Genomic DNA, 21,087 nt, shown 5'->3' on the forward strand with positions numbered 1-21,087 from the left:
ACCGCAACAGCTTCGGTGACGTCTCAAGCCCCCCATTTGCCTCCTCTTTTCTCTCTTTTCCTCCATGCCTCTATTTTTTACCTTCAAAAAATTTGAATGCTTTTGTTGTTGTTGTTGTTATTGTTATTGACAATGAAATAGATTGTTATTGTTAACGATAAAAAGAGGTTGGGGATTGACAAGTGGTCTACGAGATAGATTCTATAGATGCCTTTTTCTTAGTTGATCATTGGTGCATTTCAGAAGGTCATGTGAAAAAAATTTTACTTCAGTGGACTTTCAACCTGAAGAAAAATGGAAATTGGCTAGTGAGATTTGTTCTAATTTAGAGGGATGCAAACTATGTTGTGGATTGACAAGCCAAAATGGATGCTCGTAGTAACAGGGTTGCTGGAGGTTGAATTCAACATTCTCGTGCTTCGTCTTTTACAGAGTGATTTGGATTAGTATTTTTTTTGTTCCTATTCCTCTCTTCTTTTCTTCTTTTTCTTTTTCTTTGGTTTTGTTTTTAAAAGAAAAAGATTATTGTTGTTGGTGGTGAAAGAAACTGTGGATGATCATCCATGGGAGGAAAAATAATGGTGGCTAAATACTCAAGTCAAGGATGGTTGATGTGGAAATGGTGAGAGACAAAAATTAAAAAAAAAACGTGTAACTGTTATTTTTATTATGGATAAAATTATTAAAAAATAATATTTTTATTGCAATCTTCTGTCCAAAAGAATTATTTTGCCATCTTATCTTTACAATTTCTCAAAATTATTCGTTTGATATATTCTCACTACTTACATTTATAATAGGTAAGAAAGGATCTACAATTTTACATTAACTAAATTTGTCTGTATTGATTACCTTTTTCATAGTATTTACAAAGTTATTGCAAGTATAAATTTTTTCCATATCCACTTTTTTCCCACCATATTTCACCAACAAAATATATTAAATACCTATATATTTCATCCTCAGATAAAAATTTAAATTTCTTATGATATATAAAGCGATCTAACTATCCCAAAATATCAGGATTTTTTTTTATTTGTGTTCGAATTCTTCCATTACTTTTTACAATCAAATTATTTTCTTACAACATTGTTAGTAAAAAATTTTCTAATGACTTAAGAAAGGGGTTGAATAAAAAAAACACAAGTTAATTAAGTACTTTTTGTTGATTATGCAAAACACAATAAAACATGAGATTATTTCCACCTTATTTTATCACTAACTATAATGATATTAAAAATTAATGATATTATATAATAAATATTAAAAATTAATGATGTTATATAATAAATATTAAAAATTGTTATGTTTTGTAGAATTAAATTAAATGTGTAAACTAAAGTTAAATTTAAAAGGTATTTTATTTAAAATAATGTGTAGTACAAAAGATTTGGATATTAGAGTTGTATGTACAAAATGACATTTTTATTTGGTGGTTTGATTTTTGCATGTCTTCTTATGTGGCGCTCGTCTTCCTTTTTTTTATTAGTTGTTGTTAGAGTTGTTACTTTCTTCTTTCTGTGTAAGTTCTTGTGAAGGCATGTTCTTCATGAATTATTGAGTTATATGCATTTTTTATTGTGTTGTTTGTTCCATATTTGCAAGTATATTATTCTTCTGAAATTGTCTTAAATTTGTATAATTTTCTTTCTCCTTAATCTCTTGATGGGTATGTGATCTTCGTCTGATGATATTAGTGTTGGTGAAGTTGGTTCCTATAATCAATGAATAATTTAAATTAGAAATAAAAATTATGTCTAAAATAACTAAAATAAGTGATTTTTTTTAGTATTACCTGTTTTATTTATTATAATGGGTGTTGAAATTTAGTGTTTTTGGTTGGAACAAATATCTTGGTAACAAATGGGTGTTAAAATTTAGTGTTTTTTGTTAGAATAAATGTCTTGGTAACATTATATTGTTGAGAACTTTCTTTAAGATTAAAATCATTTACCTTTACTTCAAGTATATGTGAGGTGCACAAATTTTTCAATTGGGGTGGTGCTTTAATGTCATTACTTTTCTGGAGTGCCATTAGATTTGAAGCAGTTGTACCCAACAATTTTTTTGTTTCGCCATTAAATAGTACAAAAGTTATTGTGCCACTTTGATCAGAAACCTTTAATTGAATTTTGAACCTAAAATAAGTATTGGGTTAGTAACTAATAATTTGATAGATGAGATTATGAAAAGTATATAGAGTTACCTTATTGTTGGATATTGTGGTGTTTGATTACATATGCCACAAATGTAGTTATCTCCATTTTTATATGCTTTTTTCATACACTTTTCACATTCAACATAGTTATCTCTATTGAGTAAGTTTGAGATGTTGTGTTGAGCAAGTTTGAGATGTTGTGTAATTCAAAAATAAATTTTTTGTGCTAAATTTGATGTAATTTGAAGGAATAGTGATAAGAGACTCATATAAGTAGTTCAAATAGTATGAAATTTGAATATTTGTAACGTAAAATTTATTATGATTAATAATATTATTATGCCATTTGTAATATGGATGTTTATTACATTGAATGAGTTATTTATAGAAATTAATATATTAATTATTGGAGTTATAAATTTCTTGTACTATTTACAATGGTAAAATATAACAAATATAGGAATATGAATTTAATATCTTTGTAAGTTACAAATTTGGTTAGACACTATTAATTTCTAATTATTGTCGTTGGTAATTATTGTATTGTTTTTTGTATTTTTTATTTTTTTTGCTGATTTGGAAATAATAGATGATTTAGCAAAAATTGAGTGGTTGATTCTAAAATTTTGCTAATTAAGCGATATTGCTGACATGGCATGAGTAGAAGAAGAGAAATAGCTTAAAAGTAATGTGGGTACACTTATGTATCTACTTTTATATATTAAGAATAGATATGCAGAAGAGAAAAATGATAAGAATAATGACACTACAATATATCTTGGTTCAGCCATTAAGCATAATGTGACTTACATCTAGTCTTTTCCACAAATCATGATAGAATTTTTACTATAATCAACTTTGATTACAATCACCAATACAAAAATCAAAACAATCTTCTCACACCTAAGCTACACCTAACTTAGAACACCTTTAAGTGCTTATCCAACTAACCCAACTTAGAGAAAGGGGAACAATGTGAACTCTATCCTAGTATATACGTTCAAAAAATACTCAAACAAAATCAAGTATGGATTTCGTATATTCTAGTTCTATTTGTTTATTAACTTATTGTTGTTTTGCACAATCTTAGATTTCTGGTTTGGTTGTCCTTTATTTCTTTTTAATTAAAACCTATAATGCTCACAATAGAAAGTTAGTTATAATAGAAAATTTTGAATATGTTTGTTATCATAAGAATTAATATGCAATTATTGACTTAACACTAGCTGGCATATATTCAGCTTTTGCAGTAGATAATACCACAATAGATTGTAACTTAGATAATTAGTTTACTACACCTTTAATTTTACAAATGTAAACACATTGCACACTACAAAAAAAGTGTATCTTTCGACGCTAAAAATCGACAGTTCTCTTTTTCCTTCATATTTTTTGACAGCTTGCTGTCAATATTGTTAAAAAAGATAATTGAAAATAAAATATTAAAATCGATAATTAGGTCGTCGATTTTTTTGATGATGTATTAACCCTTCTCTTATTATCGTTACATTGTCGATGAATCATGGGTGAAAAATACTTTTATTTTAAAATCAACGAACATGACATCTATTTTACTATTTAAAATATCGACAATATTTTGTCTCAATAAATTTGAACGGTCTAAATCACTTTCTAAAATCAAATAAAAAGTGTATATTTAATGTGTAAAATAGACACTTAGGGTGTTATTTTTTTTTCAAATTAAAATGACAAATATGCCGTCGATTTTTATCAATAAAATAATTTTTTTCTACTCAATTCCCGCGTTTCCCTCATTTTTCCAAATTCACCATTTCAATTTTTACCAAGCCTTATTTTACCACTGTATTCACCTTGCACACTTCAGCCCTCCTTCTCCATTGGCGTCACGCCGCCATCGCTCCTCTTGCTCGTGCTGTCGTCGCTCCGCTACTTTCGTGCCGCTGTCGCTCCTTATGCTCGCACCATTGTCGCTCCTCACGCTAACGCCGTTGTCGTTCCACTGCTTCCGTTGCTCCATCTCTCTGTGCTGTTGTTGTTGCTACTCAATCAAAATCAGTTACTCACTTACACACACACTCTCTCTCTCTCTCTCTCTCTCTCTCTCTCTCTCTCTCTCTCTCTCTCTCTCTCTCTCTATCTATCTATCTCTCTCTTTTGTTCTTCATTGATTTTTTCATCAATTATTTGGATAAAAAATTTGCTCAGCACTATTAAAGAATAGGTCTTCAAAGATTGATTTGGTACTAATCATTAATCTAATTTGGATCCTGAAGCACCTTAAAAAGCACAGAAGAACCTAGTATCTAATTTCTTCAATCCTAAATTTTTCAGATTCACTTCAATTATTCTGTAGCATAAACTCAAATTTTTTGATTCACTACTTTTCTTAATTATTCTATTTGTATTAAGCGACTTTAATATGTTTTTAGATTGAATCTTAACTCTATAGTTACTCTATAATTTGTTTTCTTTTTAGTGATACAAGACTAAGTTAAACCAAGCCATGTTGATGCCATTTTGCTATAAGAAAGCTCTTCTTTTTTGTGATTTTATAGCCTACCTCAAAATATTCCAATAAGCAAGGCACCGAGTACTCATTATGCTTTATTTCTTATTGTTATTTCTGTTAGATTTTGTTAATCAACAAAATTGCATAAGCGTATACGGAAGCTGGTAAGAGTCATTTTGCTTTAAGTGTCCTAGTATGTCAATGATCACATTTGGCTGGACCTGTACTAGACTGCAACTAGATGTACTACATTAGTTATTGACTTATATTACTAATATTAAGTGTAACATTAGTAATTGACTCATATTGATAATATAAAATCGAACATTACATCATTCGTTATTATCAATTGAAACTACTTTCATTCCTCAGTTTCGTTGCAATTTCACTTAATATAAAGCCATTAGATGATACCAATTAGAGTCTCTTGTTGAAAATAGGCTATGAATTGCTTGTAAATACTTGTAACCATCAAATTTGGTCAACTTGGTTTTGTTATGCTTGATGAAGTTAGCAAATACTGTTAGAAGTTAAATATGTTTTGTCTTTAGAGTGGACAGTTTTCTTGTTCCTGTTTTATTCAATAGATATATATTTTTGTTGATTCTATTATAAGATAGTTTAGTACTTGTGATTAACATTACTATGCAGGTGTTATTGCAATGCAAGAGATATTGAGCGTGCTCGTCAAACTTTAGAAGATTACAGAAATTCAGGAAAGCCTTTAGCTGGAGATCTTTTTGTGGTGAGTTTGGTTATGTGCAATTTCTGTGATTTTCAATACCTAATATTATAATTCAAAGAATGCTAGTGTTTCTTTGCACAATTTCAAGGACCTTATGAATATGGATAAATGACCTTTATTACAGTGTAGTGGGCATGTCTGAATTTTAAACATGGAGATTGTTTTCCTTAATTTCTGTTGATCTTCCTCTATCTGTCTGGTATCAATTAATTGTCCACTTTATTAATTTTGTCTCTAGATACATTGGTTTTACAATGATTCGAATTCCGATAGTGCATACATAATGGATACCAGAAGGAAAAACTTTTAACATCTATTAATAATAACTCATGTGGCCGACAATTTGTTGTCTAATTGCCATATAGTAGTTTCAATGTTTGGTGTTGTAGTCATGGTATTTTCCTTATTCAGCATCTGACATTTATTGAATACCAATTTGGTTACAATACAAACTAATATGGCTGCAGACACTTGCAAAAGGGGCAATGGTTAGGTACACTGAGAAAGGGATGCAAATTGCTCAAGATGCACTGGTAATTGTCATAGCTACTTTATCAATTTGGTTACATAATAAATTTTCTGATTTGTTCAATAACTTTAGAATATACGTCTATAAATGCAGGTAGTGATGAACCAAAGAAACTTTTTGTTAAGTCCTAAAATGGGACATGATCTGCTTCTAGCTGATGGTGAAAAGGTATGCAAACTTTTCTATTTATATCCTCTATGTATATGTTTCATATAAGATAAATTATATTTCTTGCCCTGGGTTTAAAATGTATATTCTGGTGTTTATTTCTCAAATGGTAGACTGGTGGATACACTACTGCTAATTTCATATGGGACTTGATGCGAGCTCGTAATGTTACTCCTATGCTGCCTGCAGTAGAGGCATATTACAAGGGCCTAAAAGTAACTCATAGATGGATCAATTTAGTCATTAACTCAGCAACTTGACTGAGTATGTAAGGGTCATGAGTCCTACCAATTCTGAATCACGTGTCCTCCTACCTCCTTTTTTTTTTACTTTTCCAAGCTCTCAGAAAAGCACAGCTCCAGGTAGAAACTCCCACCTATCCTGTAGCTACCAGGACAGCCACAAGGTTCTCAGATGGAGGATAATTCAAATGATCTCGATGACTCATATGATGACTATTTGGACGAGTACGAGTATGGTTATTACTTTTCTTTGAATATTGTGTATCGTTAGTGGATTGCAATTTAGAAGAATATAAGTCTTAGTTTAGGTATTTATGTTGTCTTGAATCTTTATGTTAGAGGATTATTTATTATTTTGATAAATTTTTAAACTCATTTCTAATATTTAGTATATATTTTATTTTTATATTTAAAAGTTTTGTTGCCTCGTTATCTAATATTTAGTATAAATTTTATTTCTATATTTAAAAGTTTATTTGCATTAATTGTCTACTATTTTTCAAATGAAAAAAAATAAAAAATATGGCTATTAATCGACGACATGCTTGTCGGTATCTTAATAATTAAATTGACGGCTACTTTGTCAATTTTATTAAATAAATAAGAATCTTAAACTCATATTATAGACAGAAATGGTGTCAATTTTATTGAAAACTTATCGACGGTCCGGCAAGCCATCGATTTTATTAGAATTTTGAAAATCGAGACATTAAAAAGCGACAACTTATGCCACTGATTTTGCCATCAATTTTTAATATTATCGACAGCAAGCCGTCAATTTGGCCATCGATTTTAACGGCGTTTCTTGTAGTGACAGATTGTGTGTTTGTTGCATTTTTATAGAGTTAATAATCAAAATCGTCCCTAAAAGATAACTCGATCTCCAGTTTCATCTCCAAAAGATAAAATTAATCAAATTCGTCCCCAAAAAATAACCAATTTGGTCGCGTTAGTCCTTTCGTCATCTCGCTGAGGTGGCTAACGCTCGCTAACATGGCCTGTTAACTGCCAGCGTGGTACTCGCTTAGTGTATCCTCTTATTGCTGATAAGATAAGTTTATTAGATCAATTCAAATCAGTCCCTAAGTCCATGAACCCTAATCCCAAAGTCAATGGTTGTCTTGGTACTCTCGTCCCTCTTCCTCTCACTTTCATCTCTCCTCTTCCTCTCACTTCCATTGCTACTTTTGGAGCAATTAATTCAAATTATAGCTATATTAAATCCTCTTCTCAGGCCATTGAAGCAACTCAAAAGCTTCCTCAAGACTTTAGTGAATCTCTCATCTGGGTAGTTTGTTATGAAAGTTAAAGACAATGTTACCAGAAAATCATTGAGATGGAAGCTCTAGGATAAAATAGAAGGAAAATTAATCTTCTAATAAGGTGATTTTGACCCAAAGCTCCATAAAGGAACTTGCTTTTCATCTGTGCAAGGGGCGAAGAGACGCCATAGCAGTATCGATTTTGGAAGTTCTAGCCTCAAGCATTTTCCACTTCATGACAGAAAACAAATAGGAGTAGCATCGTGGAGTCCATGAATTCAGAGATAAATCTGCATTGGGGGAATAACTGGAGCAACGGAGACATGAAGGGATATCAAGTCGGAGATGATGCAACGAGATGAGGCAGTAGCGTCGAGGAGGAAAAAGGAAGCACTGCCACAATCGAGTGGATTGCCGTACGTGGTGGTAAAACGGGACTGGATCAGAAGCGTGAGTACTATGATAGAATCTGTAGCAAGGAGCGGTGTTGATGATAGACTTTGTTCTACTTTGGTCGATGGCTATGATGCAGACGACATCGATGCAAAGGCGATGGCGGTGTTGAAGGCGTAGGCAGTGACGCAGACGGCAACAAGGACAACCTGGGAATATAGAATCTGCTATCGAGGTGAGGTTCAATTCCTTTGGATTTGGGATTAAGGTTCATGAACTTAGGAACTGATTTGAATTGATCTAATAAATTTATCTTATTAGCAATAAGAGGGTACACTAAACGAGTGCCAATGTTGGTAGTTAATAGGCCATGTCAGCTAGCGTTAGCCACCTCAGTGCAGGAGATGACGGAATGACTAATGCGACCAAGTTAGTTATCTTTTGGGGACGAATTTGATTAATTTTATCTTTTAGGGACGAACATGAAAATCGAAATATCTTTTAGGAACGATTTTGACTATTAACTCTATTTTTATACGAAGAATAAGATGATTAAATTGGTCAAGGATAATAATAAATATAATTGCAAATTTTGTTACTTGTTTATATTATTTAATGTAATGCAAAAAATTTGAAATATATGTTGAGATGAATTTAAAAAATTTGGAGTTTTTTATTTATAGGAAAAATTCTTGCAAAATTTTTTAAAAAATGAAGTACGACACAATAAAAATTAAAAACTATTTTTTTTTTTTTGACAAATGTAAAGTGTATGATTGAGTTGCACATAAATATGAGTTTTAATATCATCGTTTATGATCTTAACAAATTAAAAAATACTTATAAAACAATGAATGATAATTTAGAGAAAAATTAGGTATCTGTGTATTAGATGTAAATATACACATTTTAAAATCACTAATGGTATTAAATATGGTCTCATAATAACTGAGTTTGTGTTTAATTATTGAGTATGAGTTCTTGTTTATGTATACATACCTACCATTCGATTTGAGCGACTGGTGTGTTCTCTCTTGCTTTTGCTCAAACTGGCAGTTCAGTGTTTGAACAGTTGTTATGAATCTTGCCTTTGATATGTTATTATCATCGCACTATATGAGGAACAAAGCTTAATCGATAAATAATAACAGGAATATTGTTTGAACATTTATTTTCAAGATATCCTTGAGCATCTAAAAGCCATGAGTTTGTGTATAAAAATGAAGTTGTGTATCTATCTGGCTATCTTCCAATAATCATTATTAAGGTAACATTTGTTTTGAGGTACTGAGACGGAGATTTAAAAACTGGTCTTATTAATATCATATTTATTAGTCGTCTAGAAATTATTGGTACTAAAATTTTAATCTTTATCTCTAAAATTTCAATATTTTAATACCTTTAAAAAGTGGAGTCACATAAGATTAAAATTTTTAGAGACATAGACTAAAATTTTAATAATATTTTATACCTAAAATACTCTAATTTTAATTAATTAATTTTAATTTTATTTTTTGTACAAATTAAATTAGATATTTATTCTTATTTTAGTCTCTGTTTCTCACTTTATATCAAACATGATACTAAAATTTATTTTAATCTTTGTCTTTCAATTTTTATTTCTCAGTCTTTTCGTCTCTATCTCTCAGAGCCTTTATCTTTGGCTTTTATTTTCTTTATCACTTATTTTTTTACAGTAGTATCTTTCTTTATTAATTTTATATATAATTATCAATTTTTTATAGTTGGTATAAACTTTAGATGTAATAAGTAAGTATACAAATTATTGGTAAAAGATCACATGTGCATCAATTTAATTTTCAAAAGATTAGTTACACACTTTAAATTATTGGTCCCTAAAAAATATAATAATGAAAAAAATGGTATTTTTGTTAATTTGATTATGTGTCATAAAATATTCATAAGGAGGCTAAATTAGACTCCTCATGCTTGTACCATTCAGGAATTAATTTGAATTGTTTGATATTTCGAGAACTACGTTAGGTATATATGATCTCTCAAGAATTGAATTAACTACTAACTAAAACGAAATTAATTTGTATTAGATAGTTTGGTTGGTTTTATTAAAATTATTTAAAAAAATATTCTAATTAAAAAATATAAAAAAATGAATTTTAGTTAACCAATACGAATCAAGTTAAATATTTAAGATTATAATTTAAATTTTAAAATAAAAAATTTATAATTTTTAATAAAAAATAATTTTAAAAAATTGACTGATATTTTTTAGGATAAAATATATTTTTTATCCTTAAAGTTTGACAAAAATTTCAAAAATACTCTTAAGTTTTATTTTGTTTTAATTTTGTCCCAAAAATTTTTGATTTACATCAAATATACCTCTGACGGCTAATTTTTTAAATAATTTAAGACCGATTCAATAATAATTTCATAAGAATAACCCTTCAACACAAGCAAATCAAGCATAATTTCCATGCATTATTGTTAGATTGGTCTTAAATTTTTTGAAAATTTAGTTGTCGAGGGTATATTTGATGCAAATCAAAAACTTCTGTGATAAAATTGAAACAAAATAAAACTTAGAGATATTTTTAAAAATTTTGTCAAACTTCAGAGACAAAAAATAGAATTTACTCTATTTTTCATTTTATTCTTAATTTTCTCTCCGAAAATAAATCATCACTACTTTTCATCATTGTTGCTACCTTCTTTCACCTGTCCGAATCAGATCATCTACGACAATGGTCTTGTCCAAATAAATTATTAAAAAAAGAAAAATAATTAGAAAACAATTAGAGCCATGAAAAATAAAAAATATCACATACATACTCCAGCACATACATACGCATACTACGTTGTATATATGCATGTAAGTGTAAATGTGTAATAGCAGCGGCTATATACGATACTCATTATTATTGGTGATGGAGAATTTTGAAAATGTACGGAGCGAGCCGCTGCTTGGATCGGGAAACCAGACCGGAATCCATGACACGGCGGCCGTTTTCACAACAAAATCCGATGACATCCCTCCAATAAACGGAATCAGAGATTTCTTGAGAGAGTTCTCCATTGAGATCAAGAAGCTGTGGTACCTGGCTGGCCCAGCCATCTTCACTTCCCTTAGCCAGTATTCGCTTGGCGCCATCACTCTACTCCTCGCCGGACACATCAGCACCATTGCCCTTGCTGCTGTCTCCGTCGAGAACTCCGTCATTGCAGGCTTCTGCTTTGGCGTCATGGTACGTAGTAACGTAGTAACTATTAGCAGCTCACCAGCTAGTTCCCTCGTCCAATATATGTGTGTATGTATAGTTAGGTTGAATAGAACATTAATAATAAATTCCTTTTGTAGGTGATTGAAAATTATTACTTGTTTTGACACGATGACTAATTTATAGCTATCGGTACAATATAAAAAGTAGCCAAATATAAAATTAGCAAGTGGATTATATATTTATATTATGGGCAATTATATGGTATAGATTAAGGGATACAGATTGAATGGAATGTTGATAAGTGGCGAGGATGGTGGATGTAGGGGATATGCTTGTCAGAGCTCTGCAAGCTTGCCTGCCAGTTGTGTTGATGGGGTAGCTGACTCATGGAGTAAAGTTATGCGGTGCCAATGTCTGGTAGGTGGACTGGGGCTTTGATTTCTTTTTTTGGTCTTGGTCTTCAGTGGTGGACTTGTTTAAGGTAGTTGGGCCAATAGCTGGTGTGGGCTTATTCATTTTGCAATGGGAGTAATGTTGTTTCATTTTGCAGGTCCAGAGCATAGAAAACAAGAGGAGGATCTGGAAGAAAAGAACGAGAAGCACAAAATACCTATCCTATTGAGATAAAATTCTATCCACATCCAACATCACCCTATTCAACACCAACCGAGGATTCTACAAATGGGCATATCATCTTCAACCTCATTACTGCTCGTTCGGTTTAGGTTTTGTCTACGACCAGAAACACAAACAGAAACCAACATTGGGTCCACGGGTCCTTGTATTTCGCCGATGCGTCGGATTAGTGGAGGGTCACCGGTATCGGGTACCGGCAACGTCGCCCGGATCTTGAAGGGGGCTCAACTTGAATGTGTGGCGGCAACATCTCCAGAGGATCTCGCGTGCCCGGATGTCGCTGGAGGAGACACGTGTTAGGGTTTATTGTTAAGGAATCAAATCATGACGCTGGACCGCATCACGAGTCGGAGGTAAGAGATGCCATGGTTGAGTGGCGGCAGCTATGCAAGGAGGATGCTCTGTGCGGCGGCTTGATGGTAACAGTCCATTCAGCGTGCGTCCAAGAAGAGAATCTATTTAAAATACAATATAATCCAACATCAGAAAAATAACCCATTCCTACCTTCCACGCCAACCGACAAAGCACAACAATTACGTCCGAACAATTCGGCAGCGGTACCGTCCACGGCCAGACGGAGAAAACGCCGATTAGGAGGGGAACCCGCAACGTCTTTTTCAATCGGTCGTCAGCCCTATACCTCCACCGCCGAAGGACTTCGGGGACTGTATCCCTGCCTGTCGAACCTAACTAGTCATATTTGGGGATACCATCTTCGTTTTTGCTTCGGCCTCCATAGTTGTCTCAGCACATGCGTTTCTGTTTTTCTCCTCCCATTAAAAAAGGGAACAAAAAAAAATATCCATCCTTACATACCCTATTTACTTTTTTTGTCAAAGCCCAAATCGAACAACCCACCAGCAGATACCAAACTAAAAAAGAAATGGCTTATGGCTCTCAGCCAGCCCCTATCATGTACTGGGAGACAAGTCCTGCCACACTATAACAACGTGTCAAGCTTCCATGTATTCAGACAGAAAATCTATAAATCTGTATCACTTTTAATCTGTACCATATAATGACCCATATATTATATATCATAGTAAACATTTATTTTTTATTTGTATTTTTAAAAGAACTAGTGTATGTTCCGTGTCTTACACGGGTAATACATAAAATTATATAAATTTTTTTATTAAAATTTAAATGAAAAATATGTTTAGTAATTATTATTATAAATATTTTATAATTTAAAAATATTAAAAATAATTAATATTTATTTTAATCAATTTGGATTGGTTGAATAGTTATCTCATTTGTTTACTTAAGTAAGTATTTAGTGTTCGAATCTCACCCTTAATAAATAGAGTATCAATATGTAGTGGATTAATTCTTGACTTGCCGAGTTAGGAGATCTGTAGAAAAAAAATTGTATTTGTCTTTAAAATAGATTAATTTTTCACTAATAGTAATACTTATGGACTTTTGTCTTTGTTGAAATTTACTTAGGACAATTTTATTTGTTGGTATCGCATTCATTTTTAAAGTCAAAACAACATGATCAACATTGTTACTTGTTAAAACTTCACATTTTATGAAATAATTTTTAAATTTTCAAATTCATAAACTTATGTCATTACAAAATTTATTAGATTGATTAATATTTCTTGATAACATGGTGTACCAAAGCACCATCGTTGAGTATTAGTTAGTGTGAAAAGAAATCAATAATAACTTTTATTATTCAATATATAATTTGTTCTATTGAAAAATAAATTAATATTTCCTAAATTTATAAATACATTTTCTTCTAATTTCTTACACCATTTTATTTGACAATATTTACCATACTATCCCACAATATATATATGATGTGCAAAATAATTTTTTGTCTTAGAATTAATTCTGGTTAATGAGATAAAATTTAAAATATTTTTTATTTTCTTACTCAAATTTAAATTTAAATTCAGAATTGATTACTAACTCATTTTTTTAATTTCAATAAAAAAATAAATTAGTTAGATGTAAAATATTTAGCATTTAATAATTTCAATCATTTAAATTTTAATTACCAAAAATTAGATTAAAAATTAATTATAAACTTAATAATCGATAATATATATTATATTAGTACGTAAATAATAATATCCAATATATTAATTATTTATTTTTTGACAGAATTAATGTATAATATATTGAAGATTAATTTATCATCTAAAATTTTTTTCATAAACTTTGTAATATATAAAAATAGTGATCTTATTTGTTATTATTATTTAAAATTTTTTTTATAATTTTTTAATTAAGTAATTAACTTAATTGATAACCTTTATTATTGCTTTTATACTAAAATAATAGCAGTACATATTTTTCATTACTAATAAATAAATAAATAAATAAATAATATTTATACTATTATATTTATTGTCCTAGATGATGATTTAAGTTACTTATTTTGTATGTTAATTTATTAAATATTAAGATAAAAAAATTGTTCAATAAATTATATAAATAGTCATTACAGAAAAAAAAAATTATATAACATATATAATAATCATTGATATATATAGTATCATGTATATATTAAAATTATCTATTTTAATTATATGAGTTATTATTGTTATTTTTACTTTTTTGTTACATTAAAAAAATAATATTTAAAACTAAAAAAGAGATAATTAATTTGTTTAATTTGAATTAAAAAAATATCTTGTAAATATATTCAACTTTTACATATACTAAGTATTATAATATTAAATAATATAGTATTTGCTATAATAATAACTCAAAATATTAATTCAAGATATATTTGAGCCTAGTGAGACCTCAATGCAAGCAAGATCAACTAAAACTCATTGTTAGGGTCCCATATCCGATTTAGGTTCATTACCTTGAAGGCTCAATGCAGATGAAGTCCACGCGTCTCCTCTTAAATCGACTCAAATTGGATCTTCGTTGCTAGTTATATATGGTAATGAGTACTTAGAGGAGCGTGAGAAGCTCCATTCCCATTCCCCACTCCTATTTAAAAAAAATGCCCCATTCCTTCTCCATCATTGCAAGTTCTTGTTTAATTATCCCTTAGGAAATGCAGATCTCCTCGATAAACTTTTGAAAAAAATTAACACAAAAAGATATAATATAATAATCACAAAATAATCAGTTCAATATAATTCAACACAATTTTGTAACATATTCGTTATGAAAAATAACATTTCAAAATGGGAAAACATAAAAACATATTCCAACATAATAACATAACATAATCTTTTGGGACGATACTGAGCGACGTAGTGACGGACTTAAGAGGTAGAGAAAGTGAGTTAGAGAGAAAGAGGATCGAGACTTAGAATGAATTTGAAAGAAAAAGGAAGAATTTTGGAGGCAGATATTAGGGTTACTAAATTCAAGAAATGAATTTATGTATATATAAATTAGGATAAATTAATAATTTTATTTTATGGGGCAGGTACTTATGTCTGTGTCCCTATTAGGGGTGGTAAACAGGAAAGTCCGCTCTGTCTCGCCAAAGTCCGCAATCTAGTGGACTAGCCTACCCCGCCCCGCCTAGTAAGGCGGTCTTAAATTTCCCCCTGCCCCGCCTAATGGTAGGCTGGCGGGTTGTCGAGCTCTCCCTTTTTTTATATATAAATCATTAAATATTAAACAATATATATAATTTCACAATAATTTCAATAAATTTATAATTTCCAAAAATATAAAAAATTATAATTATAAATATATATTAAATATAATTATAAACCAAATTTTTTGAAACAAAAAAATAAAATCAATATTATCCAAAGCAAAACAAATATTATCCAAAATATATAATTAAACATCTTCAAGTTTATAATCAATCAAACATAAAAACATAATCCAAAATATAACTTAGAATATCTTCAATTATCATCTTCATTTTTTTGTATATTAATAACATCATAGAAATTTGTAAAAAAAAAATAGTCTTGACAAAATAAAAGCTTGGCCCAGCGGGTCTCAAATTTCCAGTCCAACCCTCCTTTTTTGTCGGGTTATGCGGGTCAGCCCGACAGATTTTGGCCCGTTTGCCACCCCAAGTCCCCATCCATTTTCGGATGGCAGGTCGTGAGGATTTCACGAGTCCCCATCTAGCCCCAAAATGCGAGTAATCCCTGCAAATACCTTTTTTGCCTGTTTTTGTGATCATTCCTATTGTTAGCATTCATTGGTTTGTGACGTGGAGCTATTCTAGTCACTCAATAAATTCTCAGGTAATCAAAGTTTAGGTTATATCATTTTTATACAGTCACATGTATCCTTGTTATAACAATATTAATAGAAGATAAATAGATAAACACTAAGCTATTGTTTGAATATAAGATAAAAAATAAGAGGAAAGAAAATAGAAAAAAAGAAAATGAGAGGAAATAAAATGTAAAGAAAAGTATATTTTTGTGTGTGTGTTTAGATGAAGAAAAAATGAATGGAAAGAAAATAGAGGAAAAAATTTCTTTTGCTTGGATGGAAGGAAAAGTAAGAAGAGAAAAAATTATAATAGAGTAAAATTATATTAATGTTTTTATATATTATATATAAATTATAATTCAAATGGTAACTCTGTATTTTAACCCATGTTTGTACTTCTGCATAAGTTTTCTTCGCAACTTTGAAGAGAAAAAATTTATATGAGCTCCACATACATTTTTATGTTTTTCCTTCAATTTTTTTGTTGATCCAAACAATAAAAAATTGATTTTTTCATCTATTTTCTTCTCCCAATATTTTATTTCCAAACAATACATAAATAAGTCACATTTTTCATATATATATAACAATAACTAATATTACATATTAGGTTAATTTATGTCGATAAACTAAAACCACCCCAAAATTACCTAAATCTCCCAAACCCAAAAACATTACCTAGTTATCTCCATTTATATTTCTATATAAATCGAATTTAATGAATTCGAATTAGGGTAATAAGTAATAAATCGAATTTATAGGATTCAAATTACTTGACATTGTGATTTGAAAGCAAATTGAATTCAATGAATTCAAATTATGTCATCCTCTACTAAATCGAATCTATAAATTTTGATTTATATGGTCCATACTAAATCGAAGATATAAGGTTCGATTTATACTCACTTAATAGCAATCTAACTCATTGTAAATCGAATCTCCTTCACTCGATTCAGTAGCATAAATAGCATCCAAGTAATTCGAATCATATATATTCGATTTACTACGAAAACACATAATTCGAACTCCATAAATTTGATTTACATAGATATGTAAATTGAGACATGCGCGTAAATTTTTTTTTACTTTGGCAGATATACGTAAAATTAGTTTGCAAATGGTTTATAAAGGTGATTTACTCCATATGTTATAACTTGTGAAATCATAATATTTTGAGAAGTGATGTAGACAACTTAAATGTTGATAAGTCTAAAAAATTTTTGAAAAAAAATAAAAATATAAAAAAATTTCATGTTGATCCATAATTTTTTTTAAAAAAAATTTGTCCATAGTCTATGATTAATAACTTTAAAATTATATATATTTTTTATTTTTATTTTATAGAGACTTATAATTTTGTTATCGGCGATATTAGTGGTTATAGAGAGATTTTTATCTTTAAATAAATTATAGAGAAATTAAAAACAAAATTGGTTGCTATTTTTTTGACAATTCATTAAGTTTTTAGTTTAAATTAAAATTAAATTATATATTCAATTTATATTTATTTGTTTATTCTAATGATTGTATATAATAGATAATATATTTAAGCATATTTTGAAAAAAACTATTGCATTTTATATAATTAAAAGTTAACTATAAAATTGAAGCTAAGATGAAGTGAAATACAATAAACATATGAGGAGTAAAATTAAAATAAATAATTAAAAATAAGGTAATAAAATAATTAAAAGAAGTAAAAAAAAGTAGAAAAATAATATATGTGGTTGATAAAAATACACTGTAAAAAACAATTAGTATAATCAATAAATATAAAAGATAAAAGACAAAAATTAAGATATATTTTTGTTAAAAAATTCAAGAAAAACATTGTGAAGAAGAACCTATTAATCAAGTTTTACGAAAATATTATAAAAAAATTAAAATATTAGTAAATAAAATAGTAACTCCTTTAAAATTATTAATCAAAATACATAAAAGTACATTATAATTTCTAGATATAAAAATTAATAAGAAAATAATTCAAATTAAATTCATTTATTTTATTTATTTGTTTATTATCTATTAAATAATTTAATGTTTATTTAATTTTTGTCAAATCAGATAATATAATTAATTAGTTATAATTAATGTTATTCACCCTAATGGTTTAATTGAAACATATTAAAACTCTAAAGGTAAAATTAAAACTAAATGTTAAGGATAAAATAAAAATAAAATTGCATTCGCTATCTTGAATTTTTTTTTTAATAAAAATTTTATTTATACATCTTTAAAATGCATCACTTTAATACAATGATATTTTTATTAAAAATAAAAATTATGATAAATATTTTATATATTTTTTAGTAAATTATATACAAATATTTTTGAAATATATCATTTTTATTATATAAAAATAAATTAATACTTTTGAATATGATTATGATAATTCATTAATTATTATATCTTTTTTTACTAATTTATATTTAATAATTTACCTCTAACTTTTAATTATAATAAAAATATAAGATATGATGCCAAAAAAAATTCAAAAGTGACATAAATTTTTTACTAACGAAAAAATATTTTTTTTTCATTTTTTAGACACGTATCTATTTTTTTAAGTTATACATTTTAATTTATATAAATTAATGACAATTAAATATATAATATTTGTGTAATAATTAAAATTTAATTGCCAATATAAAAGTAACACATACTATCATTTCGTAATCAAATAAGTGCTTAATCAAAGAATTTAATATTTATTATATATAATAATATGACAAAATAAATAAAATTTTGAGTTTAACCATAATATAAATTGTAACTAATTTGATTTAATAATTTAAAAAAAATTGAATAACCCTTTTTAAAAATATGCCAATCTAAATAATATAAATTGATGATAAAAAATATAACTAAATTATATAATACAACATAATATTTCTAAAAATTTGTTTTATAGCAGATCTAATATCGAGATATTTATCATCATCTGTGGTATAATCTAATTTTACAATTATTTAAACCTTGTTTTTATGAAAAATCGCATTATTTATTTTGAAAAAAAATATACTCATTATTATAATTTAAATAGAATATAAAATAGATATTAAACTAATTGTTTCTTTTTATAATTATTCAGTCACAAATAATAATGGTCATCCTAAATTACTATAGGTTTAAGTTCCATTGACAGCGGTAAAATGCCTAAATTGAGACATTTTCAGACTATAATATTTGTCAAATAAATAATTAATAAAACACTCATCTATATCTTCTCATTTTGAGTATATTTATACATAAAAAAAAGTTAAAATAGCAAAAGTGATAAAAATGATAATTTTTATAATTTTGTGTGGATATTTATATATAGAAGACCAGAAAATTATGATTATCTAACAAAATTAATTTTATTTGTTGCATTTAAATTGAATAAGTAAAAAATTATCTTATTTTATTTTAGTCCTTAATTCACATGATTTAAATTTAGCTCAATATAATGATTTAATTTGATTTAATTATTAGTGAAAAATATATTGAAAACCTATTTTATGTATAAATTTATTATTTTAATGATTAATTAATTAATCTAATTAATTAATACAGATAATTAGTATAATTAATTTGATTTAATAAATTAAAAAAATAAATTAAAAAATACTAACAAAATATTAAAAGAAATAAATTAAAAAATACTACCAAATCAATTTGATATAAATTATAATAAATTATGTGATATTTAAATATCTAATTAAATCAATTAGTTGATATAGTTGATTTATCATAATAAATTGTATTTAATGAGTTAAAAGAAACAAATCGCTAAACACTTTTATAAGCATGCATGTCACGTCAACTTCATCATTAAGTGTAGAAACCTGATTTTTATATAATAGAATAAATAATAAATAGAATACATGAGAATATGATATGAGACATATTTTAATTATGAAATTTGTATTATATAATAGATTTTTTCTAAATTCTTATTGCTTGTTTGTTGCTAATTTTTACGTAATTACTTAATAATTTTCGCCTATGAAATTATCAACTACCTAATATTATGATTTAGTTAATAAGAATGATGACATTAATATTTTTTCATAAGTCTTGTTATTATTTATAATTAAGAAATAGCCATAAATAAATTTATTTCCTTAATGGGTGTTAAATTTGTTGTCAAATTCTATATTACCTTTAAAATTTTAGCGTAATTAAGTCTAATTTCTATATTTTGAAATGAATTTACTCAAAAAAATTAATATGTAAATCACATTATTATTTTAAATTATTTTTTTTTAACATAATTAGTGGTGCTTGTTTGAACCGTTAAATTTAGCTTCTAATGATATTAAAGTCAACCTTTTTTATTATCTTGTCCCTTGAAAGAATTTACACGACTAACTTAAAAATAAAACAATTGAAAAAAAAATTCATTACAATAGGTATATTCATTTTAATAAATATTCTTCTATCTAATACTAGAAAAAAATACATTGACCACTTTGAATTGCTATAGGTCAACTTCTATCCACATTAGTAGAATGCCTAAATTGAGATATATTCATCAAACAAATAATCAATAAAACACGCATCCATACTATTTTATTTTGGGTACATTTATATATAAAAATTATACATAAAGAAAAAAAAGAAGAAAAGAAGAGTTGAAATATCAAGAGTAATAAAAATTATGATTCTTATAATTTTGTGTGGCCATCTATATATAGTAGACCAGACAACTATGATTATCTAACAAAATTAATTTGTATTTATTGCATTCAACTTGAATAAGTAAGAAATTATCTTATTTTAATTTAGTTTTTAATTCACATGATTTGAGTTCAGCTTAATATATATCATTTGATTTGATTTGATTTAATTATTAGTTGAAAATATCTCAGTTGTCTATTTTTAATGATTAATAAATTAATCAAATTAATTAATTAGTACACACAATAAAATTGGTTTAATAAATTAAAAGAATTAAATTAAAAAATACTAACAGAATATTAACATAAATGAATTAGAAAATATTACCAAATCAAATTGATATAAATTATAATAAATTATATGATATTTAAATATCTAATCAAATCAATTAGTTGATATAGTTAGTTTATTGTAATAACTTGCATTTAATGAG

General features: G+C 27.5%; 1 long non-coding RNA gene and 1 pseudogene across 1 annotated transcript; both read left to right on the forward strand.

Annotated features, from left to right (window-relative positions):
• Nucleotides 1-10,526: 10,526 nt before the first annotated feature.
• LOC112803428 (protein DETOXIFICATION 29-like) overlaps nt 10,527-21,087 on the forward strand; it is a 32,522-nt pseudogene continuing 21,961 nt past the window's right edge.
• On the forward strand, nt 11,232-12,883 carry LOC112801174 (uncharacterized). The gene is made up of 2 exons (XR_003201775.2): nt 11,232-11,605; nt 11,739-12,883. It is a non-coding gene; the product is annotated as an uncharacterized lncRNA (long non-coding RNA).

The sequence above is a fragment of the Arachis hypogaea genome, chromosome 5 (assembly GCF_003086295.3).
Source record: "Arachis hypogaea cultivar Tifrunner chromosome 5, arahy.Tifrunner.gnm2.J5K5, whole genome shotgun sequence".
Classification (NCBI taxonomy): Eukaryota; Viridiplantae; Streptophyta; class Magnoliopsida; order Fabales; family Fabaceae; genus Arachis; species Arachis hypogaea.